The sequence below is a fragment of the Lissotriton vulgaris genome, unplaced genomic scaffold (assembly GCF_964263255.1).
Source record: "Lissotriton vulgaris unplaced genomic scaffold, aLisVul1.2 SCAFFOLD_301, whole genome shotgun sequence".
Classification (NCBI taxonomy): domain Eukaryota; kingdom Metazoa; phylum Chordata; class Amphibia; order Caudata; family Salamandridae; genus Lissotriton; species Lissotriton vulgaris.
In genome coordinates, this window is record NW_028244321.1 from 1390818 (window position 1) to 1417267 (window position 26450).

The window sequence follows — 26450 nt, forward strand, 5'->3', positions numbered from 1 at the left end:
AGATGGTAGACTTCTGTAATATGGGCCATGTACTAAAAGCAGCACGAAAACAGAGTGCAATAGGGTCCAAAAAACTTGAGTGACCCATGAGAGTATGCATGCAAGACTATGGTATTCCAAACTAGAGATAGACGCATGCAATTTTTGTTTTTAGGAGAGAATGTGCCTGCTGAAAAAAACATTATTTTTTAAAAGTGCATTGCAGAATATCAGGAATTTGCTGTGGGACACCTTGAAAACTTGCATACAGATTATGTGCACACACCTTACAGTCAGTTGTTGTGGCCGAGTGGTTAAGGCGATGGACTAGAAATCCATTGGGGTCTCCCCGCGCAGGATCGAATCCTGCCGACAACGAGATTCTTTTTAACATTGGCTACAATTTCAGAAGTTAACCTTTAGTATTTCTTCCATGTCAGTTTTATAAATAGGTGGCTTATTTTGGTGTCACTATTGCCATATCACATATTTATTATCGCTCCCCCTTTCATATCTTTGCTATAACTCTCGTCCTTCATTAGCGCTGGTGCAAACGCTTCAAATTATTATACCCTGGCTCTCTCGGTCATACCTGTGCATGCACTTGAAACTTACTTTACCAATAAAAGAAGCAAATAGAGAAATAAAATAAAAGTGCTAGCTGGATTAGGCAAACACACTTCATAAAACTGCATTTTCTTTTCTATTCTCCCCCGTGTTACAAGCTTAACTGCTCCCTGTGTAATTTCTCCTAACCTGCTGTTCCTGGAAGAGAATTTCATCTACAAGCTCTTTCTGTGTTTTTTCCTAGTCTTTTCTGTCCCTTTTCTTAGATTTGTAACTGTTCCTTTACGTGCTCTACTGAGGCGCCATTAATCTCATTTGAGCTCCTTGTACCTGCTGCTGTTTTCTCCACACCTCATACTGTCTTTTCCCTCTTTCTCTCTTTCTCTGCGGTTGGTGGCTACTTTCCAAAGCGTCTGATGCCCCAATGTTCCTTCATCTTGTTGTCAGACGTGAATTTGAAAAGCAGCAAAATTAACAAGCCTTTACCACTCACACATGGCAGAAGTTTATACTTTAATTCAATGAGCTAAGAAAAGTGTGTTGTGGGGCCCCTACGAGCCATGGTGCTTGCTTCATCATAATTAGGCATGCAGTCATTAGCCACAGCTCTGATTATGGGTCAATGAGGTCAGTTTCAATAATTCCTCAAAAACCTAACCATGCAGTCCCCCCTAACTGTGTAGTCATCTTGCTTTACTGCTGTTTGTGTGATTAGCTGGGAGGAGCTCACGGCAGCATCCTCCCAATAAAAGTGTAGATGGACCGTTCCTTAATTCTTTCTTGTTTCACATACAGATGGCTTGAGGAGGTACAGGGGAGATGCAGGTCTAATAAACAGAATAGAATATCTGCGCCGGGTGTGTTTCTCTGCATTGGTGTCCCATCACAGGCCCACCAGTGTATGTGTGATCTTTGGCTCCTGCCAGTTCACAAGCAGGCGGCCAGGAAACGGTTTCAGCCTATCAACCACTGAGGAGATAAAGCCTTTGTATAAGGAATGAGGAAGCAATGAACACATTCAGCCTATCACAGGAGTAGCCCTGAGTGTTCCGAATTATAATTTCTTCATGTCACTGTACGTTATCGAGCCCAAGTAGCTCGCTGTGATCGTATAGTGGTTAGTACTCTGCGTTGTGGCTGCAGCAACCTCGGTTCGAATCCGAGTCACGGCTTTGTGGTTGGCAATGTCACGGCAGTTGGGTTTTTCCTTTACAGAATTCCCAAATGTACCAGTTGTTTTTGTAAAATGTCCAGTAAAAAAAGATCCTTTTCAATATTTAAACGATCTAACGACAAATTATTTAAACACACATGATTATAAGATGAAGGTATACTGTACTTACTGACGTAAATTATCGTTCTTGAACATATTTGCGGTAAGGGGAGCGGAGCTCTCCCCCAGGCCAATCAGAATGCAGATGAATGCAGTTGCAGTTGACTGACCTGTGTTGTGGCTGTCTACATGGAATGCACATATGTAGCTGTCTCGCAGCCCAATCCAGACGTCAATCGAAGACAGGTTTCAATGCAAATAGAGCAGTAAGTGCAGAGAAATGCTCACTCTCTAAAAATGGCATTTATACAATAGTAAGATTAAATCCAACCTCACCAGTAGATAGGATTTATCAATAAATAAATAAAGCTTCTCCTCTCTGATATGGAATTACCCCCAAAAAAGTATAAGGGAATACCCAATGCTAACCTATGAGAGGGGCAGACCTCACAGTAGTGAAAAATGTAATAGACTGTTTGATACTACTAGGACATACAAACTACCACAGTACATGTCTTACCTTTTACTTACATCGCATGATGCCCCTAGGACTACCTAGGGCCTACCTTAGGGGTTACTGATATGTAATAAAATTGGAGTTTAAGGCTTGGCAAGTAGTTTTAAATGCCAAGTCGAAGTGGCAGTACACTGCAGCACAGGCACTGCAGTAGCAGGCTTGAGACAGGTTTGAAATGCTATTTCTTTGGGCGGCACAATCAGTCCCTGGGTATATGGTATACCACTTTACAAGGGGCTTTCAAGTAAATTAAATCTGTCAGTCAGGTATACTCCAATTATACACATGATTAGGGAAGAAGCACGTGCACTTCAGCACTGATTAGTAGCGATAAAGTGATCAGAGTCCTAAGGCCAACAAAAAGATACAGCAAAATGCGGAGGTGAAAAGCAATAAGGTGGGGTTGGGACCACCTTAAGAATGCAAGGTCTAACAAAAACGAACTAAGGATAACATGAGTAAAACATCAGGTTTCTCTACAGCATTTGGTGAGACAAGTGGGCCTTCTTTTATCTTCCATAAATGCAATCCTTCCCGGACCCCTTTATTATATAGCTCTTCAAGGAAAAAATATAAAGCACTTACAAAGGAGCCTCAAATACTCAAAGATGGTAGACTTCTGTAATATGGGCCATATACTAAAAGCAGCACGAAAACAGAGTGCAATAGGGTCCAAAAAACTTGAGTGACCCATGAGAGTATGCATGCAAGCCTATGGTATTCCAAACTAGAGATATACGCATGCAATTTTTGTTTTTAGGAGAGAATGTGCCTGCTGAAAAAAACATTATTTTTAAAAAAGTGCATTGCAGAATATCAGGAATTTGCTGTGGGACACCTTGAAAATTTGCATACAGATTATGTGCACACACCTTACAGTCAGTTGTTGTGGCCGAGTGGTTAAGGCGATGGACTAGAAATCCATTGGGGTCTCCCCGCGCAGGTTCGAATCCTGCCGACGACGAGAATCTTTTTAACATCGGCTACAATTTCAGAAGTTAACCTTTAGTATTTCTTCCATGTCAGTTTTATAAATAGGTGGCTTATTTTGGTGTCACTATTGCCATATCACATATTTATTATCGCTCCCCCTTTCATATCTTTGCTATAACTCTCGTCCTTCATTAGCGCTGGTGCAAACGCTTCAAATTATTATACCCTGGCTCTCTCGGTCATACCTGTGCATGCACTTGAAACTTACTTTACCAATAAAAGAAGCAAATAGAGAAATAAAATAAAAGTGCTAGCTGGATTAGGCAAACACACTTCATAAAACTGCATTTTCTTTTCTATTCTCCCCCGTGTTACAAGCTTAACTGCTCCCTGTGTAATTTCTCTTAACCTGCTGTTCCTGGAAAAGAATTTCATCTACAAGCTCTTTCTGTGTTTTTTCCTAGTCTTTTCTTTCCCTTTTCTTAGATTTGTAACTGTTCCTTTACGTGCTCTATTTAGGCACCATTAATCTCATTTGAGCTCCTTGTACCTGCTGCTGTTTTCTCCACACCTCATACTGCCTTTTCCCTCTTTCTCTCTTTCTCTGCGGTTGGTGGCTACTTTCCAAAGCGTCTGATGCCCCAATGTTCCTTCGTCTTGTTGTCAGACGTGAATTTGAAAAGCAACAAAATTAACATGCCTTTACCACTCACACATGGCAGAAGTTTATACTTTAATTCAATGAGCTAAGAAAAGTGTGTTGTGGGGCCCCTACGAGCCATGGTGCTTGCTTCATCATAATTAGGCATGCAGTCATTAGCCACAGCTCTGATTATGGGTCACTGAGGTCAGTTTCAATAATTCCTCAAAAACCTAACCATGCAGTCCCCCCTAACTGTGTAGTTATCTTGCTTTACTGCTGTTTGTGTGATTCGCTGGGAGGAGCTCACGGCAGCATCCTCCCAATAAAAGTGTAGATGGACCGTTCCTTAACTCTTTCTTGCTTCACATACAGATGGCTTGAGGAGGTACAGGGGAGATGCAGGTCTAATAAACAGAATAGAATATCTGCGCCAGGTTTGTTTCTCTGCATTGGTGTCCCATCACAGGCCCACCAGTGTATGTGTGATCTTTGACTCCTGCCAGTTCACAAGCAGGCGGCCAGGAAACGGTTTCAGCCTATCAACCACTGAGGAGATAAAGCCTTTGTATAAGGAATGAGGAAGCAATGAACACATTCAGCCTATCACAGGAGTAGCCCTGAATGTTCCGAATTATAATTTCTTCATGTCACTGTACGTTATTGAGCCCAAGTAGCTCGCCGTGATCGTATAGTGGTTAGTACTCTGCGTTGTGGCTGCAGCAGGCTCGGTTCGAATCAGAGTCACGGCATTGTGGTTGGCAATGTCACGGCAGTTGGGTTTTTCCTTTACAGAATTCCCAAATGTACCAGTTGTTTTTGTAAAATGTCTATTAAAACAGATCCTTTTCAATATTTAAACGATCTAACGACAAATTATTTAAACACACATGATTATAAGATGTAGGTATACTGTACTTACTGACATAAATTATCGTTCTTGAACATATTTGCGGTAAGGGGAGCGGAGCTCTCCCCCAGGCCAATCAGAATGCAGATGAATGCAGTTGCAGTTGAGTGACCTGTGTTGTGGCTGTCTACAGGGAATGAACATATGTAGCTGTCTCGCAGCCCAATCCAGACGTCAATCGAAGATAGGTTTCAATGCAAATAGAGCAGTAAGTGCAGAGAAATGCTCACTCTCTGAAAATGGCATTTATACAATAGTGAGATTAAATCCAACCTCACCAGTAGATAGGATTTATCAATAAATAAATAAAGCTTCTCCTCTCTGATATGGAATTACCCCCCAAAAAGTATAAGGGAATACCCAATGCTAACCTATGAGAGGGGCAGACCTCACAGTAGTGAAAAATGTAATAGACTGTTTGATACTACTAGGACATACAAACTACCACAGTACATGTCTTACCTTTTACTTACATAGCATGATGCCCCTAGGACTACCTAGGGCCTACCTTAGGGGTTACTGATATGTAATAAAATTGGAGTTTAAGGCTTGGCAAGTAGTTTTAAATGCCAAGTCGTAGTGGCAGTACACTGCAGCACAGGCACTGCAGTAGCAGGCTTGAGACAGGTTTGAAATGCTATTTCTTTGGGCGGCACAATCAGTCCCTGGGTATATGGTATACCACTTTACAAGGGGCTTTCAAGTAAATTAAATCTGTCAGTCAGGTATACTCCAATTATACACATGATTAGGGAAGAAGCACGTGCACTTCAGCACTGACTAGTAGCGATAAAGTGATCAGAGTCCTAAGGCCAACAAAAAGATACAGCAAAATGCGGAGGTGAAAAGCAATAAGGTGGGGTTGGGACCACCTTAAGAATGCAAGGTCTAACAAAAACGAACTAAGGATAACATGAGTAAAACATCAGGTTTCTCTACAGCATTTGGTGAGACAAGTGGGCCTTCTTTTATCTTCCATAAATGCAATCCTTCCTGGACCCCTTTATTATATAGCTCTTCCAGGAAAAAATATAAAGCACTTACAAAGGAGCCTCAAATACTCAAAGATGGTAGACTTCTGTAATATGGGCCATATACTAAAAGCAGCACGAAAACAGAGTGCAATAGGGTCCAAAAAACTTGAGTGACCCATGAGAGTATGCATGCAAGCCTATGGTATTCCAAACTAGAGATATACGCATGCAATTTTTGTTTTTACAAGAGAATGTGCCTGCTGAAAAAAACATTATTTTTTAAAAGTGCATTGCAGAATATCAGGAATTTGCTGTGGGACACTGTTGTAAATAGAATTAAGTATGCAGCAGGACACGTCTTCTTGTAGTTAGGTTGTATTTATTAAGTTACTAAGAATAAGTTAAGAAGTTAAGACACAGAGCAGTAGTTCCCCACAGCTGACCAGACCAACTGCCCATAGTAGAATCCCCAACACTACAGATAGAATACAGCTATGTAAGAAGACAGAAACACAGAGAAAGGACTAAGGAAGCTAAGAAGCAATGTAAGAATGTACAACATATCTTCCCCCCTACAAACAACAAATATGAAAACCTCAAACACGTAAGAAGATAAAGCATGGAAAACAGAAAAGAAAACGTATAACACTAAGGAGGTCAAAGACCTCAAAAACTTCCAGAACAAGGAGAGAAGAATCAGGATCAAGAAGAGAAATAAGATGAAGATCCCTATAACCACCTTCCCCCCTTCAGCAGACAAAAATGAAGAGTCAGACAACTCTCTGCTTTCCATCAATGTGGCCACCAAAGACAGAAAAAGAAAGTTCACTTTCTCAAACAAAAATTGTCCATCGCAGATATTCGCTGCATAGAAAATACAACAGTTCTGGAAGGATACCCCCGAAGAAAATATGGATCTTGACTTCTTTCAGACCAAAAAGTTGGATCAGAACCAGGTGTGCAGGTTCTGGGTCTATCCTTCGGGTTAAGAGCCTCAGATTGTTTTTAGGCTTCCAAAATCCTTAAAAATTTCATTACACAGACTCTAGAGCTTCATGAACCACGGTCATGAACCCTGCCGGAGTTGAACCTCACTTCATTCTCTCCTGGTACAGGTTGTGGGAGTCTTGTCCACCACCGGTCCTGGGACGACGTCTGTCCACTCCCGGTACCCCTACCCCGGTCCTGAGACATCCTGTGTCCTCTCCCGGTACTTTCCAGTCCAGAGACTCTTCTGTCTCCACCCATCTCTTGATTTAACGGGTCCTGGAATCTGCTTCACTCTCTACCAGTCCAGGGACATCTTCTTGTCCCCAACCAACTCTTGGTTTAGCGGGTCCTGGAATTTGCTTCACTCTCTACCAGTACAGGAACATCTTCTTGTCCCCAACCAACTCTTGGTTTAGCGGGTCCTGGAATTTGCTTCACTCTCTACCAGTACAGGGACATCTTCTTGTCTCCACCCAACTCTCGGTTTAGCGGGTCCTGGAATTTGCTTCACTCTCTACCAGTACAGGGACATTTCCCTGTCCCCACCCATCGCTTAGTTCAACGGGTCCTGGAATTTGCTTTGTCGTCTCGCTTTACTTATCTTTCTTTTTTTTTTTTAAAGAATCTTTGTCCCAATATACTACAGGAGCCACCAACTAGGTCCAGGGACAATCTGTTGTGAACCTGTTGTGGCACTGGAGCGTTCGCCCACTTCAGTTGTCCCCCTCAGGTACTGGTTCTCGAATCTCCTTAGCTCGTTACTACAAGTCCTGAGATATACTTCGTAGTTGGTTTGCAGTAGTTTTGACTACCAACTAGAGAAAACAGTCTTGCACTAAAATTGTAATTCACACCTATTGACATCATGTTTGAATTCTCCTCCTGCCTCATAAGACTAGAGATTCCTCACAGTCACATACTGGACTTGCCAAATGCCACATTCGCCATCCATCTCTTTGTTGCACAACACTTTTACTGCATGAGTTTTGTCTCTTTGCCAACAAAAAGAATGATGATATACCAAAACAATCCACTAGATGGCACTCTTGTGAAAGAATTAAAAACTCTCCCAATTCGTTCGTGCTTGTTTTTAATTCCAAAATAATTGCAGAAAACATGACAGGACTTTGTGCTAGAAAGTAGTGTGTTCAACTGCCAAGCTGTAAAATATCGGGGCTATATTTAGATATGCATGCGCTCGCTTACTTGTGCTATTTGACAAGAGACATCGAGTTGAGGGACGTTCGTTACGGTCATAGTGCAGGGCATTACCACCAAGGAAACCCCAACCTCAGGATACATCGATGTGCGCTGAGTAAGGAAATAGAACAAAAGAAATCCTCCTCACTGCTTTATCAGAGATCCGTTGTAGTCCCGTAACTATGGTGACAAAACAACAAAATGGCAGCTCGAAATTGCGTGACCCCTCACGTTGCTCTCACGTCGTGACACATCACGTTGCTCACCTCTCCAACCAAGGGCTGGAACACAGAATGTGCAGCCTCTCCGCTAACACCCATGGAGATTCTCAGACGTCATCACAGCACAGATGAACATCTAGCAGAAGGATCTCTCAGCATGCAAAGAGTACCTAACTGCGACAAGAAACAAGAAGGAAAGTCTAAATGCAAGACAGAAACACAGAGAAAGGACTAAGGAAGCTAAGAAGCAATGTAAGAATGTACAACAGACACCTTGAAAACTTGCATACAGATTATGTGCACACACCTTACAGTCAGTTGTTGTGGCCGAGTGGTTAAGGCGATGGACTAGAAATCCATTGGGGTCTCCCCGCGCAGGTTCGAATCCTGCCGACAACGAGAATCTTTTTAACATCGGCTACAATTTCAGAAGTTAACCTTTAGTATTTCTTCCATGTCAGTTTTATAAATAGGTGGCTTATTTTGGTGTCACTATTGCCATATCACATATTTATTATCGCTCCCCCTTTCATATCTTTGCTATAACTCTCGTCCTTCATTAGCGCTGGTGCAAACGCTTCAAATTATTATACCCTGGCTCTCTCGGTCATACCTGTGCATGCACTTGAAACTTACTTTACCAATAAAATAAGCAAATAGAGAAATAAAATAAAAGTGCTAGCTGGATTAGGCAAACACACTTCATAAAACTGCATTTTCTTTTCTATTCTCCCCCGTGTTACAAGCTTAACTGCTCCCTGTGTAATTTCTCCTAACCTGCTGTTCCTGGAAGAGAATTTCATCTACAAGCTCTTTCTGTGTTTTTTCCTAGTCTTTTCTTTCCCTTTTCTTAGATTTGTAACTGTTCCTTTACGTGCTCTTCTTAGGCGCCATTAATCTCATTTGAGCTCCGTGTACCTGCTGCTGTTTTCTCCACACCTCATACTGTCTTTTCCCTCTTTCTCTCTTTCTCTGCGGTTGGTGGCTACTTTCCAAAGCGTCTGATGCCCCAATGTTCCTTTGTCTTGTTGTCAGACGTGAATTTGAAAAGCAACAAAATTAACAAGCCTTTACCACTCACACATGGCAGAAGTTTATACTTTAATTTAATGAGCTAAGAAAAGTGTGTTGTGGGGCCCCTACGAGCCATGGTGCTTGCTTCATCATAATTAGGCATGCAGTCATTAGCCACAGCTCTGATTATGGGTCACTGAGGTCAGTTTCAATAATTCCTCAAAAACCTAACCATGCAGTCCCCCCTAACTGTGTAGTTATCTTGCTTTACTGCTGTTTGTGTGATTAGCTGGGAGGAGCTCACGGCAGCATCCTCCCAATAAAAGTGTAGATGGACCGTTCCTTAACTCCTTCTTGCTTCACATACAGATGGCTTGAGGAGGTACAGGGGAGATGCAGGTCTAATAAACAGAATAGAATATCTGCGCCAGGTGTGTTTCTCTGCATTGGTGTCCCATCACAGGCCCACCAGTGTATGTGTGATCTTTGACTCCTGCCAGTTCACAAGCAGGCGGCCAGGAAATGGTTTCAGCCTATCAACCACTGAGGAGATAAAGCCTTTGTATAAGGAATGAGGAAGCAATGAACACATTCAGCCTATCACAGGAGTAGCCCTGAATGTTCCGAATTATAATTTCTTCATGTCACTGTTCGTTATTGAGCCCAAGTAGCTCGCCGTGATCGTATAGTGGTTAGTACTCTGCGTTGTGGCTGCAGCAGGCTCGGTTCGAATCCGAGTCACGGCATTGTGGTTGGCAATGTCACGGCAGTTGGGTTTTTCCTTTACAGAATTCCCAAATGTACCAGTTGTTTTTGTAAAATGTCTATTAAAACAGATCCTTTTCAATATTTAAACGATCTAACGACAAATTATTTAAACACACATGATTATAAGATGTAGGTATACTGTACTTACTGACATAAATTATCGTTCTTGAACATATTTGCGGTAAGGGGAGCGGAGCTCTCCCCCAGGCCAATCAGAATGCAGATGAATGCAGTTGCAGTTGAGTGACCTGTGTTGTGGCTGTCTACAGGGAATGAACATATGTAGCTGTCTCGCAGCCCAATCCAGACGTCAATCGAAGACAGGTTTCAATGCAAATAGAGCAGTAAGTGCAGAGAAATGCTCACTCTCTGAAAATGGCATTTATACAATAGTGAGATTAAATCCAACCTCACCAGTAGATAGGATTTATCAATAAATAAATAAAGCTTCTCCTCTCTGATATGGAATTACCCCCCAAAAAGTATAAGGGAATACCCAATGCTAACCTATGAGAGGGGCAGACCTCACAGTAGTGAAAAATGTAATAGACTGTTTGATACTACTAGGACATACAAACTACCACAGTACATGTCTTACCTTTTACTTACATAGCATGATGCCCCTAGGACTACCTAGGGCCTACCTTAGGGGTTACTGATATGTAATAAAATTGGAGTTTAAGGCTTGGCAAGTAGTTTTAAATGCCAAGTCGTAGTGGCAGTACACTGCAGCACAGGCACTGCAGTAGCAGGCTTGAGACAGGTTTGAAATGCTATTTCTTTGGGCGGCACAATCAGTCCCTGGGTATATGGTATACCACTTTACAAGGGGCTTTCAAGTAAATTAAATCTGTCAGTCAGGTATACTCCAATTATACATATGATTAGGGAAGAAGCACGTGCACTTCAGCACTGATTAGTAGCGATAAAGTGATCAGAGTCCTAAGGCCAACAAAAAGATACAGCAAAATGCGGAGGTGAAAAGCAATAAGGTGGGGTTGGGACCACCTTAAGAATGCAAGGTCTAACAAAAACGAACTAAGGATAACATGAGTAAAACATCAGGTTTCTCTACAGCATTTGGTGAGACAAGTGGGCCTTCTTTTATCTTCCATAAATGCAATCTTTCCCGGACCCCTTTATTATATAGCTCTTCCAGGAAAAAATATAAAGCACTTACAAAGGAGCCTCAAATACTCAAAGATGGTAGACTTCTGTAATATGGGCCATATACTAAAAGCAGCACGAAAACAGAGTGCAATAGGGTCCAAAAAACTTGAGTGACCCATGAGAGTATGCATGCAAGCCTATGGTATTCCAAACTAGAGATAGACGCATGCAATTTTTGTTTTTAGGAGAGAATGTGCCTGCTGAAAAAAAAATTATATTTTAAAAGTGCATTGCAGAATATCAGGAATTTGCTGTGGGACACCTTGAAAACTTGCATACAGATTATGTGCACACACCTTACAGTCAGTTGTTGTGGCCGAGTGGTTAAGGCGATGGACTAGAAATCCATTGGGGTCTCCCCACGCAGGTTCGAATCCTGCCGACAATGAGAATCTTTTTAACATCGGCTACAATTTCAGAAGTTAACCTTTAGTATTTCTTCCATGTCAGTTTCATAAATAGGTGGCTTATTTTGGTGTCACTATTGCCATATCACATATTTATTATCGCTCCCCCTTTCATATCTTTGCTATAACTCTCGTCCTTCATTAGCGCTGGTGCAAACGCTTCAAATTATTATACCCTGGCTCTCTCGGTCATACCTGTGCATGCACTTGAAACTTACTTTACCAATAAAAGAAGCAAATAGAGAAATAAAATAAAAGTGCTAGCTGGATTAGGCAAACACACTTCATAAAACTGCATTTTCTTTTCTATTCTCCCCCGTGTTACAAGCTTAACTGCTCCCTGTGTAATTTCTCCTAACCTGCTGTTCCTGGAAGAGAATTTCATCTACAAGCTCTTTCTGTGTTTTTTCCTAGTCTTTTCTTTCCCTTTTCTTAGATTTGTAACTGTTCCTTTACGTGCTCTACTGAGGCGCCATTAATCTCATTTGAGCTCCTTGTACCTGCTGCTGTTTTCTCCACACCTCATACTGTCTTTTCCCTCTTTCTCTCTTTCTCTGCGGTTGGTGGCTACTTTCCAAAGCGTCTGATGCCCCAATGTTCCTTCGTCTTGTTGTCAGACGTGAATTTGAAAAGCAGCAAAATTAACAAGCCTTTACCACTCACACATGGCAGAAGTTTATACTTTAATTCAATGAGCTAAGAAAAGTGTGTTGTGGGGCCCCTACGAGCCATGGTGCTTGCTTCATCATAATTAGGCATGCAGTCATTAGCCACAGCTCTGATTATGGGTCAATGAGGTCAGTTTCAATAATTCCTCAAAAACCTAACCATGCAGTCCCCTCTAACTGTGTAGTCATCTTGCTTTAATGCTGTTTGTGTGATTAGCTGGGAGGAGCTCACGGCAGCATCCTCCCAATAAAAGTGTAGGTGGACCGTTCCTTAATTCTTTCTTGTTTCACATACAGATGGCTTGAGGAGGTACAGGGGAGATGCAGGTCTAATAAACAGAATAGAATATCTGCGCCAGGTGTGTTTCTCTGCATTGGTGTCCCATCACAGGCCCACCAGTGTATGTGTGATCTTTGACTCCTGCCAGTTCACAAGCAGGCGGCCAGGAAACGGTTTCAGCCTATCAACCACTGAGGAGATAAAGCCTTTGTATAAGGAATGAGGAAGCAATGAACACATTCAGCCTATCACAGGAGTAGCCCTGAGTGTTCCCAATTATAATTTCTTCATGTCACTGTACGTTATCGAGCCCAAGTAGCTCGCCGTGATCGTATAATGGTTAGTACTCTGCGTTGTGGCCGCAACAACCTCGGTTCGAATCCGAGTCACGGCATTGTGGTTGGCAATGTCAGGGCAGTTGGGTTTTTCCTTTACAGAATTCCCAAATGTACCAGTTGTTTTTGTAAACTGTCTATTAAAAACAGATCCTTTTCAATATTTAAACAATCTAACAACAAATTATTTAAACACACATGATTATAAGATGTAGGTATACTGTACTTACTGACATAAATTATCGTTCTTGAACATATTTGCGGTAAGGGGAGCGGAGCTCTCCCCCACGCTAATCAGAATGCAGATGAATGCAGTTGCAGTTGAGTGACCTGTGTTGTGGCTGTCTACAGGGAATGCACATATGTAGCTGTCTCGCAGCCTAATCCAGACGTCAATCGAAGACAGGTTTCAATGCAAATAGAGCAGTAAGAGCAGAGAAATGCTCACTCTCTAAAAATGGCATTTATTCAACAGTAAGATTAAATCCAACCTCACCAGTAGATAGGATTTATCAATAAATAAATAAAGCTTCTCCTCTCTGATATGGAATTACCCCCCAAAAAGTATAAGGGAATACCCAATGCTAACCTATGAGAGGGGCAGACCTCACAGTAGTGAAAAATGTAATAGACTGTTTGATACTACTAGGACATACAAACTACCACAGTACATGTCTTACCTTTTACTTACATAGCATGATGCCCCTAGGACTACCTAGGGCCTACCTTAGGGGTTACTGATATGTAATAAAATTGATGTTTAAGGCTTGGCAAGTAGTTTTAAATGCCAAGTCGAAGTGGCAGTACACTGCAGCACAGGCACTGCAGTAGCAGGCTTGAGACAGGTTTGAAATGCTATTTATTTGGGCGGCACAATCAGTCCCTGGGTATATGGTATACCACTTTACAAGGGGCTTTCAAGTAAATTAAATCTGTCAGTCAGGTATACTCCAATTATACACATGATTAGGGAAGAAGCACGTGCACTTCAGCACTGATTAGTAGCGATAAAGTGATCAGAGTCCTAAGGCCAACAAAAAGATACAGCAAAATGCGGAGGTGAAAAGCAATAAGGTGGGGTTGGGACCACCTTAAGAATGCAAGGTCTAACAAAAACGAACTAAGGATAACATGAGTAAAACATCAGGTTTCTCTACAGCATTTGGTGAGACAAGTGGGCCTTCTTTTATCTTCCATAAATGGAATCTTTCCCGGACCCCTTTATTATATAGCTCTTCAAGGAAAAAATATAAAGCACTTACAAAGGAGCCTCAAATACTCAAAGATGGTAGACTTCTGTAATATCGGCCATATACTAAAAGCAGCACGAAAACAGAGTGCAATAGGGTCCAAAAAACGTGAGTGACCCATGAGAGTATGCATGCAAGCCTATGGTATTCCAAACTAGAGATATACGCATGCAATTTTTGTTTTTAGGAGAGAATGTGCCTGCTGAAAAAAACATTATTTTTAAAAAGTGCATTGCAGAATATCAGGAATTTGCTGTGGGACACCTTGAAAACTTGCATACAGATTATGTGCACACACCTTACAGTCAGTTGATGTGGCCGAGTGGTTAAGGCGATGGAATAGAAATCCATTGGGGTCTCCCCGTGCAGGTTCGAAACCTGCCGACAATGAGAATCTTTTTAACATCGGCTACAATTTCAGAAGTTAACCTTTAGTATTTCTTCCATGTCAGTTTTATAAATAGGTGGCTTATTTTGGTGTCACTATTGCCATATCACATATTTATTATCGCTCCCCCTTTCATATCTTTGCTATAACTCTCATCCTTTATTAGCGCTGGTGCAAACGCTTCAAATTATTATACCCTGGCTCTCTCGGTCATACCTGTGCATGCACTTGAAACTTACTTTACCAATAAAAGAAGCAAATAGAGAAATAAAATAAAAGTGCTAGCTGGATTAGGCAAACACACTTCCTAAAACTGCATTTTCTTTTCTATTCTCCCCCGTGTTACAAGCTTAACTGCTCCCTGTGTAATTTCTCCTAACCTGCTGTTCCTGGAAGAGAATTTCATCTACAAGCTCTTTCTGTGTTTTTTCCTAGTCTTTTCTTTCCCTTTTCTTAGATTTGTAACTGTTCCTTTACGTGCTCTACTTAGGCGCTATTAATCTCATTTGAGCTCCGTGTACCTGCTGCTGTTTTCTCCACACCTCATACTGTCTTTTCCCTCTTTCTCTGCGGTTGGTGGCTACTTTCCAAAGCGTCTGATGCCCCAATGTTCCTTCGTCTTGTTGTCAGACGTGAATTTGAAAAGCAACAAAATTAACAAGCCTTTACCACTCACACATGGCAGAAGTTTATACTTTAATTTAATGAGCTAAGAAAAGTGTGTTGTGGGGCCCCTACGAGCCATGGTGCTTGCTTCATCATAATTAGGCATGCAGTCATTAGCCACAGCTCTGATTATGGGTCACTGAGGTCAGTTTCAATAATTCCTCAAAAACCTAACCATGCAGTCCCCCCTAACTGTGTAGTTATCTTGCTTTACTGCTGTTTGTGTGATTAGCTGGGAGGAGCTCACGGCAGCATCCTCCCAATAAAAGTGTAGATGGACCGTTCCTTAACTCCTTCTTGCTTCACATACAGATGGCTTGAGGAGGTACAGGGGAGATGCAGGTCTAATAAACAGAATAGAATATCTGCGCCAGGTGTGTTTCTCTGCATTGGTGTCCCATCACAGGCCCACCAGTGTATGTGTGATCTTTGACTCCTGCCAGTTCACAAGCAGGCGGCCAGGAAACGGTTTCAGCCTATCAACCACTGAGGAGATAAAGCCTTTGTATAAGGAATGAGGAAGCAATGAACACATTCAGCCTATCACAGGAGTAGCCCTGAATGTTCCGAATTATAATTTCTTCATGTCACTGTACGTTATTGAGCCCAAGTAGCTCGCCGTGATCGTATAGTGGTTAGTACTCTGCATTGTGGCCGCAGCAACCTCGGTTCGAATCTGAGTCACGGCATTGTGGGTGGCAATGTCACGGCAGTTGGGTTTTTCCTTTACAGAATTCCCAAATGTACCAGTTGTTTTTGTAAAATGTCTATTAAAACAGATCCTTTTCAATATTTAAACGATCTAACGACAAATTATTTAAACACACATGATTATAAGATGTAGGTATACTGTACTTACTGACATAAATTATCGTTCTTGAACATATTTGCGGTAAGGGGAGCGGAGCTCTCCCCCAGGCCAATCAGAATGCAGATGAATGCAGTTGCATTTGAGTGACCTGTGTTGTGGCTGTCTACAGGGAATGAACATATGTAGCTGTCTCGCAGCCCAATCCAGACGTCAATCGAAGACAGGTTTCAATGCAAATAGAGCAGTAAGTGCAGAGAAATGCTCACTCTCTGAAAATGGCATTTATACAATAGTGAGATTAAATCCAACCTCACCAGTAGATAGGATTTATCAATAAATAAATAAAGCTTCTCCTCTCTGATATGGAATTACCCCCCAAAAAGTATAAGGGAATACCCAATGCTAACCTATGAGAGGGGCAGACCTCACAGTAGTGAAAAATGTAATAGACTGTTTGATACTACTAGGACATACAAACTACCACAGTACATGTCTTACCTTTTACTTACATAGCATGATGCCCCTAGGACTACCTAGGGCCTACCTTAGGGGTTACTGATATGTAATAAAATTGGAGTTTAAGGCTTGGCAAGTAGTTTTAAATGCCAAGTCGAAGTGGCAGTACACTGCAGCACAGGCACTGCAGTAGCAGGCTTGAGACAGGTTTGAAATGCTATTTCTTTGGGCGGCACAATCAGTCCCTGGGTATATGGTATACCACTTTACAAGGGGCTTTCAAGTAAATTAAATCTGTCAGTCAGGTATACTCCAATTATACACCTTATTAGGGAAGAAGCATGTGCACTTCAGCACTGATTAGTAGCGATAAAGTGATCAGAGTCCTAAGGCCAACAAAAAGATACAGCAAAATGCGGAGGTGAAAAGCAATAAGGTGGGGTTGGGACCACCTTAAGAATGCAAGGTCTAACAAAAACGAACTAAGGATAACATGAGTAAAACATCAGGTTTCTCTACAGCATTTGGTGAGACAAGTGGGCCTTCTTTTATCTTCCATAAATGCAATCTTTCCCGGACCCCTTTATTATATAGCTCTTCCAAGAAAAAATATAAAGCACTTACAAAGGAGCCTCAAATACTCAAAGATGGTAGACTTCTGTAATATGGGCCATATACTAAAAGCAGCACGAAAACAGAGTGCAATAGGGTCCAAAAAACTTGAGTGACCCATGAGAGTATGCATGCAAGCCTATGGTATTCCAAACTAGAGATATACGCATGCAATTTTTGTTTTTACGAGAGAATGTGCCTGCTGAAAAAAACATTATTTTTTAAAAGTGCATTGCAGAATATCAGGAATTTGCTGTGGGACACCTTGAAAACTTGCATACAGATTATGTGCACACACCTTACAGTCAGTTGTTGTGGCCGAGTGGTTAAGGCGATGGACTAGAAATCCATTGGGGTCTCCCCGCGCAGGTTCGAATCCTGCCGACAACGAGAATCTTTTTAACATCGGCTACAATTTCAGAAGTTAACCTTTAGTATTTCTTCCATCTCAGTTTTATAAATAGGTGGCTTATTTTGGTGTCACTATTGCCATATCACATATTTATTATCGCTCCCCCTTTCATAACTTTGCTTTAACTCTCGTCCTTCATTAGCGCTGGTGCAAACGCTTCAAATTATTATACCCTGGCTCTCTCGGTCATACCTGTGCATGCACTTGAAACTTACTTTACCAATAAAAGAAGCAAATAGAGAAATAAAATAAAAGTACTAGCTGGATTAGGCAAACACACTTCATAAAACTGCATTTTCTTTTCTATTCTCCCCCGTGTTACAAGCTTAACTGCTCCCTGTGTAATTTCTCCTAACCTGCTGTTCCTGGAAGAGAATTTCATCTACAAGCTCTTTCTGTGTTTTTTCCTAGTCTTTTCTTTCCGTTTTCTTAGATTTGTAACTGTTCCTTTACGTGCTCTACTGAGGCACCATTAATCTCATTTGAGCTCCTTGTACCTGCTGCTGTTTTCTCCACACCTCATACTGTCTTTTCCCTCTTTCTCTCTTTCTCTGCGGTTGGTGGCTACTTTCCAAAGCGTCTGATGCCCCAATGTTCCTTCGTCTTGTTGTCAGACGTGAATTTGAAAAGCAACAAAATTAACAAGCCTTTACCACTCACACATGGCAGAAGTTTATACTTTAATTCAATGAGCTAAGAAAAGTGTGTTGTGGGGCCCCTACGAGCCATGGTGCTTGCTTCATCATAATTAGGCATGCAGTCATTAGCCACAGCTCTGATTATGGGTCACTGAGGTCAGTTTCAATAATTCCTCAAAAACCTAACCATGCAGTCCCCCCTAACTGTGTAGTTATCTTGCTTTACTGCTGTTTGTGTGATTAGCTGGGAGGAGCTCACGGCAGCATCCTCCCAATAAAAGTGTAGATGGACCGTTCCTTAACTCTTTCTTGCTTCACATACAGATGGCTTGAGGAGGTACAGGGGAGATGCAGGTCTAATAAACAGAAAAGAATATCTGCGCCAGGTTTGTTTCTCTGCATTGGTGTCCCATCACAGGCCCACCAGTGTATGTGTGATCTTTGACTCCTGCCAGTTCACAAGCAGGCGGCCAGGAAACGGTTTCAGCCTATCAACCACTGAGGAGATAAAGCCTTTGTATAAGGAATGAGGAAGCAATGAACACATTCAGCCTATCACAGGAGTAGCCCTGAGTGTTCCGAATTATAATTTCTTCATGTCACTGTACGTTATTGAGCCCAAGTAGCTCGCCGTGATCGTATAGTGGTTAGTACTCTGCGTTGTGGCCGCAGCAACCTTGGTTCGAATCCGAGTCACGGCATTGTGGTTGGCAATGTCACAGCAGTTGGGTTTTTCCTTTACAGAATTCCCAAATGTACCAGTTGTTTTTGTAAAATGTCTATTAAAAACAGATCCTTTTCAATATTTAAACGATCTAACGACACATTATTTAAACACACATGATTATAAGATGTAGGTATACTGTACTTACTGACATAAATTATCGTTCTTGAACATATTTGCGGTAAGGGGAGCGGAGCTCTCCCCCAGGCCAATCAGAATGCAGATGAATGCAGTTGCAGTTGAGTGACCTGTGTTGTGGCTGTCTACAGGGAATGCACATATGTAGCTGTCCCGCAGCCCAATCCAGACGTCAATCGAAGACAGGTTTCAATGCAAATAGAGCAGTAAGTGCAGAGAAATGCTCACTCTCTAAAAATGGCATTTATACAATAGTAAGATTAAATCCAACCTCACCAGTAGATAGGATTTATCAATAAATAAATAAAGCTTCTCCTCTCTGATATGGAATTACCCCCCAAAAAGTATAAGGGAATACCCAATGCTAACCTATGAGAGGGGCAGACCTCACAGTAGTGAAAAATGTAATAGACTGTTTGATACTACTAGGACATACAAACTACCACAGTACATGTCTTACCTTTTACTTACATAGCATGATGCCCCTAGGACTACCTAGGGCCTACCTTAGGGGTTACTGATATGTAATAAAATTGGAGTTTAAGGCTTGGCAAGTAGTTTTAAATGCCAAGTCGTAGTGGCAGTACACTGCAGCACAGGCACTGCAGTAGCAGGCTTGAGACAGGTTTGAAATGCTATTTCTTTGGGCGGCACAATCAGTCCCTGGGTATATGGTATACCACTTTACAAGGGGCTTTCAAGTAAATTAAATCTGTCAGTCAGGTATACTCCAATTATACACATGATTAGGGAAGAAGCACGTGCACTTCAGCAGTGATTAGTAGCGATAAAGTGATCAGAGTCCTAAGGCCAACAAAAAGATACAGCAAAATGCGGAGGTGAAAAGCAATAAGGTGGGGTTGGGACCACCTTAAGAATGCAAGGTCTAACAAAAACGAACTAAGGATAACATGAGTAAAACATCAGGTTTCTCTACAGCATTTGGTGAGACAAGTGGGCCTTCTTTTATCTTCCATAAATGCCATCCTTCCTGGACCCCTTTATTATATAGCTCTTCCAGGAATAAATATAAAGCACTTACAAAGGAGCCTCAAATACTCAAAGATGGTAGACTTCTGTAATATAGGCCATGTACTAAAAGCAGCACGAAAACAGAGTGCAATAGGGTCCAAAAAACTTGAGTGACCCATGAGAGTATGCATGCAAGCCTATGGTATTCCAAACTAGAGATAGACGCATGCAATTTTTGTTTTTAGGAGAGAATGTGCCTGCTGAAAAAAAAATTATATTTTAAAAGTGCATTGCAGAATATCAGGAATTTGCTGTGGGACACCTTGAAAACTTGCATACAGATTATGTGCACACACCATACAGTCAGTTGTTGTGGCCGAGTGGTTAAGGCGATGGACTAGAAATCCATTGGGGTCTCCCCGCGCAGGTTCGAATCCTGCCGACAACGAGAATCTTTTTAACATCGGCTACAATTTCAGAAGTTAACCTTTAGTATTTCTTCCATGTCAGTTTCATAAATAGGTGGCTTATTTTGGTGTCACTATTGCCATATCACATATTTATTATCGCTCCCCCTTTCATATCTTTCCTATAACTCTCGTCCTTCATTAGCGCTGGTGCAAACGCTTCAAATTATTATACCCTGGCTCTCTCGGTCATACCTGTGCATGCACTTGAAACTTACTTTACCAATAAAAGAAGCAAATAGAGAAATAAAATAAAAGTGCTAGCTGGATTAGGCAAACACACTTCATAAAACTGCATTTTCTTTTCTATTCTCCCCCGTGTTACAAGCTTAACTGCTCCCTGTGTAATTTCTCCTAACCTGCTGTTCCTGGAAGAGAATTTCATCTACAAGCTCTTTCTGTGTTTTTTCCTAGTCTTTTCTTTCCCTTTTCTTAGATTTGTAACTGTTCCTTTACGTGCTCTACTGAGGCGCCATTAATCTCATTTGAGCTCCTTGTACCTGCTGCTGTTTTCTCCACACCTCATACTGTCTTTTCCCTCTTTCTCTCTTTCTCTGCGGTTGGTGGCTACTTTCCAAAGCGTCTGATGCCCCAATGTTCCTTCGTCTTGTTGTCAGACGTGAATTTGAAAAGCAGCAAAATTAACAAGCCTTTACCACTCACACATGGCAGAAGTTTATACTTTAATTCAATGAGCTAAGAAAAGTGTGTTGTGGGGCCCCTACGAGCCATGGTGCTTGCTTCATCATAATTAGGCATGCAGTCATTAGCCACAGCTCTGATTATGGGTCAATGAGGTCAGTTTCAATAATTCCTCAAAAACCTAACCATGCAGTCCCCTCTAACTGTGTAGTCATCTTGCTTTACTGCTGTTTGTGTGATTAGCTGGGAGGAGCTCACGGCAGCATCCTCCCAATAAAAGTGTAGGTGGACCGTTCCTTAATTCTTTCTTGTTTCACATACAGATGGCTTGAGGAGGTACAGGGGAGATGCAGGTCTAATAAACAGAATAGAATATCTGCGCCGGGTGTGTTTCTCTGCATTGGTGTCCCATCACAGGCCCACCAGTGTATGTGTGATCTTTGACTCCTGCCAGTTCACAAGCAGGCGGCCAGGAAACGGTTTCAGCCTATCAACCACTGAGGAGATAAAGCCTTTGTATAAGGAATGAGGAAGCAATGAACACATTCAGCCTATCACAGGAGTAGCCCTGAGTGTTCCGAATTATAATTTCTTCATGTCACTGTACGTTATCGAGCCCAAGTAGCTCGCCGTGATCGTATAATGGTTAGTACTCTGCGTTGTGGCCGCAACAACCTCGGTTCGAATCCGAGTCACGGCATTGTGGTTGGCAATGTCAGGGCAGTTGGGTTTTTCCTTTACAGAATTCCCAAATGTACCAGTTGTTTTTGTAAACTGTCTATTAAAAACAGATCCTTTTCAATATTTAAACAATCTAACAACAAATTATTTAAACACACATGATTATAAGATGTAGGTATACTGTACTTACTGACATAAATTATCGTTCTTGAACATATTTGCGGTAAGGGGAGCGGAGCTCTCCCCCACGCTAATCAGAATGCAGATGAATGCAGTTGCAGTTGAGTGACCTGTGTTGTGGCTGTCTACAGGGAATGCACATATGTAGCTGTCTCGCAGCCTAATCCAGACGTCAATCGAAGACAGGTTTCAATGCAAATAGAGCAGTAAGAGCAGAGAAATGCTCACTCTCTAAAAATGGCATTTATTCAACAGTAAGATTAAATCCAACCTCACCAGTAGATAGGATTTATCAATAAATAAATAAAGCTTCTCCTCTCTGATATGGAATTACCCCCCAAAAAGTATAAGGGAATACCCAATGCTAACCTATGAGAGGGGCAGACCTCACAGTAGTGAAAAATGTAATAGACTGTTTGATACTACTAGGACATACAAACTACCACAGTACATGTCTTACCTTTTACTTACATAGCATGATGCCCCTAGGACTACCTAGGGCCTACCTTAGGGGTTACTGATATGTAATAAAATTGATGTTTAAGGCTTGGCAAGTAGTTTTAAATGCCAAGTCGAAGTGGCAGTACACTGCAGCACAGGCACTGCAGTAGCAGGCTTGAGACAGGTTTGAAATGCTATTTATTTGGGCGGCACAATCAGTCCCTGGGTATATGGTATACCACTTTACAAGGGGCTTTCAAGTAAATTAAATCTGTCAGTCAGGTATACTCCAATTATACACATGATTAGGGAAGAAGCACGTGCACTTCAGCACTGATTAGTAGCGATAAAGTGATCAGAGTCCTAAGGCCAACAAAAAGATACAGCAAAATGCGGAGGTGAAAAGCAATAAGGTGGGGTTGGGACCACCTTAAGAATGCAAGGTCTAACAAAAACGAACTAAGGATAACATGAGTAAAACATCAGGTTTCTCTACAGCATTTGGTGAGACAAGTGGGCCTTCTTTTATCTTCCATAAATGGAATCTTTCCCGGACCCCTTTATTATATAGCTCTTCAAGGAAAAAATATAAAGCACTTACAAAGGAGCCTCAAATACTCAAAGATGGTAGACTTCTGTAATATCGGCCATATACTAAAAGCAGCACGAAAACAGAGTGCAATAGGGTCCAAAAAACGTGAGTGACCCATGAGAGTATGCATGCAAGCCTATGGTATTCCAAACTAGAGATATACGCATGCAATTTTTGTTTTTAGGAGAGAATGTGCCTGCTGAAAAAAACATTATTTTTAAAAAGTGCATTGCAGAATATCAGGAATTTGCTGTGGGACACCTTGAAAACTTGCATACAGATTATGTGCACACACCTTAAAGTCAGTTGTTGTGGCCGAGTGGTTAAGGCGATGGAATAGAAATCCATTGGGGTCTCCCCGTGCAGGTTCGAAACCTGCCGACAATGAGAATCTTTTTAACATCGGCTACAATTTCAGAAGTTAACCTTTAGTATTTCTTCCATGTCAGTTTTATAAATAGGTGGCTTATTTTGGTGTCACTATTGCCATATCACATATTTATTATCGCTCCCCCTTTCATATCTTTGCTATAACTCTCATCCTTTATTAGCGCTGGTGCAAACGCTTCAAATTATTATACCCTGGCTCTCTCGGTCATACCTGTGCATGCACTTGAAACTTACTTTACCAATAAAAGAAGCAAATAGAGAAATAAAATAAAAGTGCTAGCTGGATTAGGCAAACACACTTCCTAAAACTGCATTTTCTTTTCTATTCTCCCCCGTGTTACAAGCTTAACTGCTCCCTGTGTAATTTCTCCTAACCTGCTGTTCCTGGAAGAGAATTTCATCTACAAGCTCTTTCTGTGTTTTTTCCTAGTCTTTTCTTTCCCTTTTCTTAGATTTGTAACTGTTCCTTTACGTGCTCTACTTAGGCGCCATTAATCTCATTTGAGCTCCGTGTACCTGCTGCTGTTTTCTCCACACCTCATACTGTCTTTTCCCTCTTTCTCTCTTTCTCTGCGGTTGGTGGCTACTTTCCAAAGCGTCTGATGCCCCAATGTTCCTTCGTCTTGTTGTCAGACGTGAATTTGAAAAGCAACAAAATTAACAAGCCTTTACCACTCACACATGGCAGAAGTTTATACTTTAATTTAATGAGCTAAGAAAAGTGTGTTGTGGGGCCCCTACGAGCCATGGTGCTTGCTTCATCATAATTAGGCATGCAGTCATTAGCCACAGCTCTGATTATGGGTCACTGAGGTCAGTTTCAATAATTCCTCAAAAACCTAACCATGCAGTCCCCCCTAACTGTGTAGTTATCTTGCTTTACTGCTGTTTGTGTGATTAGCTGGGAGGAGCTCACGGCAGCATCCTCCCAATAAAAGTGTAGATGGACCGTTCCTTAACTCCTTCTTGCTTCACATACAGATGGCTTGAGGAGGTACAGGGGAGATGCAGGTCTAATAAACAGAATAGAATATCTGCGCCAGGTGTGTTTCTCTGCATTGGTGTCCCATCACAGGCCCACCAGTGTATGTGTGATCTTTGACTCCTGCCAGTTCACAAGCAGGCGGCCAGGAAACGGTTTCAGCCTATCAACCACTGAGGAGATAAAGCCTTTGTATAAGGAATGAGGAAGCAATGAACACATTCAGCCTATCACAGGAGTAGCCCTGAATGTTCCGAATTATAATTTCTTCATGTCACTGTACGTTATTGAGCCCAAGTAGCTCGCCGTGATCGTATAGTGGTTAGTACTCTGCATTGTGGCCGCAGCAACCTCGGTTCGAATCTGAGTCACGGCATTGTGGTTGGCAATGTCACGGCAGTTGGGTTTTTCCTTTACAGAATTCCCAAATGTACCAGTTGTTTTTGTAAAATGTCTATTAAAACAGATCCTTTTCAATATTTAAACGATCTAACGACAAATTATTTAAACACACATGATTATAAGATGTAGGTATACTGTACTTACTGACATAAATTATCGTTCTTGAACATATTTGCGGTAAGGGGAGCGGAGCTCTCCCCCAGGCCAATCAGAATGCAGATGAATGCAGTTGCAGTTGAGTGACCTGTGTTGTGGCTGTCTACAGGGAATGAACATATGTAGCTGTCTCGCAGCCCAATCCAGACGTCAATCGAAGACAGGTTTCAATGCAAATAGAGCAGTAAGTGCAGAGAAATGCTCACTCTCTGAAAATGGCATTTATACAATAGTGAGATTAAATCCAACCTCACCAGTAGATAGGATTTATCAATAAATAAATAAAGCTTCTCCTCTCTGATATGGAATTACCCCCCAAAAAGTATAAGGGAATACCCAATGCTAGCCTATGAGAGGGGCAGACCTCACAGTAGTGAAAAATGTAATAGACTGTTTGATACTACTAGGACATACAAACTACCACAGTACATGTCTTACCTTTTACTTACATAGCATGATGCCCCTAGGACTACCTAGGGCCTACCTTAGGGGTTACTGATATGTAATAAAATTGGAGTTTAAGGCTTGGCAAGTAGTTTTAAATGCCAAGTCGAAGTGGCAGTACACTGCAGCACAGGCACTGCAGTAGCAGGCTTGAGACAGGTTTGAAATGCTATTTCTTTGGGCGGCACAATCAGTCCCTGGGTATATGGTATACCACTTTACAAGGGGCTTTCAAGTAAATTAAATCTGTCAGTCAGGTATACTCCAATTATACACCTTATTAGGGAAGAAGCATGTGCACTTCAGCACTGATTAGTAGCGATAAAGTGATCAGAGTCCTAAGGCCAACAAAAAGATACAGCAAAATGCGGAGGTGAAAAGCAATAAGGTGGGGTTGGGACCACCTTAAGAATGCAAGGTCTAACAAAAACGAACTAAGGATAACATGAGTAAAACATCAGGTTTCTCTACAGCATTTGGTGAGACAAGTGGGCCTTCTTTTATCTTCCATAAATGCAATCCTTCCTGGACCCCTTTATTATATAACTCTTCCAGGAAAAAATATAAAGCACTTACAAAGGAGCCTCAAATACTCAAAGATGGTAGACTTCTGTAATATGGGCCATATACTAAAAGCAGCACGAAAACAGAGTGCAATAGGGTCCAAAAAACTTGAGTGACCCATGAGAGTATGCATGCAAGCCTATGGTATTCCAAACTAGAGATATACGCATGCAATTTTTGTTTTTACGAGAGAATGTGCCTGCTGAAAAAAACATTATTTTTTAAAAGTGCATTGCAGAATATCAGGAATTTGCTGTGGGACACCTTAAAAACTTGCATACAGATTATGTGCACACACCTTACAGTCAGTTGTTGTGGCCGAGTGGTTAAGGCGATGGACTAGAAATCCATTGGGGTCTCCCCGCACAGGTTCGAATCCTGCCGACAACGAGAATCTTTTTAACATCGGCTACAATTTCAGAAGTTAACCTTTAGTATTTCTTCCATGTCAGTTTTATAAATAGGTGGCTTATTTTGGTGTCACTATTGCCATATCACATAATTATTATCGCTCCCCCTTTCACATCTTTGCTATAACTCTCGTCCTTCATTAGCGCTGGTGCAAACGCTTCAAATTATTATACCCTGGCTCTCTC

General features: G+C 41.7%; 8 non-coding genes across 8 annotated transcripts; all 8 read left to right on the plus strand.

The window, feature by feature from the left end:
• The first annotated feature begins 275 nt into the window (after positions 1-275).
• TRNAS-AGA (transfer RNA serine (anticodon AGA)) lies at positions 276-357 on the plus strand. Its single transcript has one exon. It is a non-coding gene; the product is annotated as a tRNA-Ser (tRNA).
• Positions 358-3218: 2861 nt separating this feature from the next.
• TRNAS-AGA (transfer RNA serine (anticodon AGA)) lies at positions 3219-3300 on the plus strand. The gene has a single exon. It is a non-coding gene; the product is annotated as a tRNA-Ser (tRNA).
• A 5221-nt stretch (positions 3301-8521) lies between these two features.
• Positions 8522-8603, plus strand: TRNAS-AGA (transfer RNA serine (anticodon AGA)). The gene has a single exon. It is a non-coding gene; the product is annotated as a tRNA-Ser (tRNA).
• A 2859-nt stretch (positions 8604-11462) lies between these two features.
• Positions 11463-11544, plus strand: TRNAS-AGA (transfer RNA serine (anticodon AGA)). The gene has a single exon. It is a non-coding gene; the product is annotated as a tRNA-Ser (tRNA).
• A 5793-nt stretch (positions 11545-17337) lies between these two features.
• Positions 17338-17419, plus strand: TRNAS-AGA (transfer RNA serine (anticodon AGA)). Its single transcript has one exon. It is a non-coding gene; the product is annotated as a tRNA-Ser (tRNA).
• A 1289-nt stretch (positions 17420-18708) lies between these two features.
• Positions 18709-18780, plus strand: TRNAH-GUG (transfer RNA histidin (anticodon GUG)). Its single transcript has one exon. It is a non-coding gene; the product is annotated as a tRNA-His (tRNA).
• Positions 18781-20279: 1499 nt separating this feature from the next.
• Positions 20280-20361, plus strand: TRNAS-AGA (transfer RNA serine (anticodon AGA)). The gene has a single exon. It is a non-coding gene; the product is annotated as a tRNA-Ser (tRNA).
• A 5801-nt stretch (positions 20362-26162) lies between these two features.
• Positions 26163-26244, plus strand: TRNAS-AGA (transfer RNA serine (anticodon AGA)). The gene has a single exon. It is a non-coding gene; the product is annotated as a tRNA-Ser (tRNA).
• Positions 26245-26450: the final 206 nt, after the last annotated feature.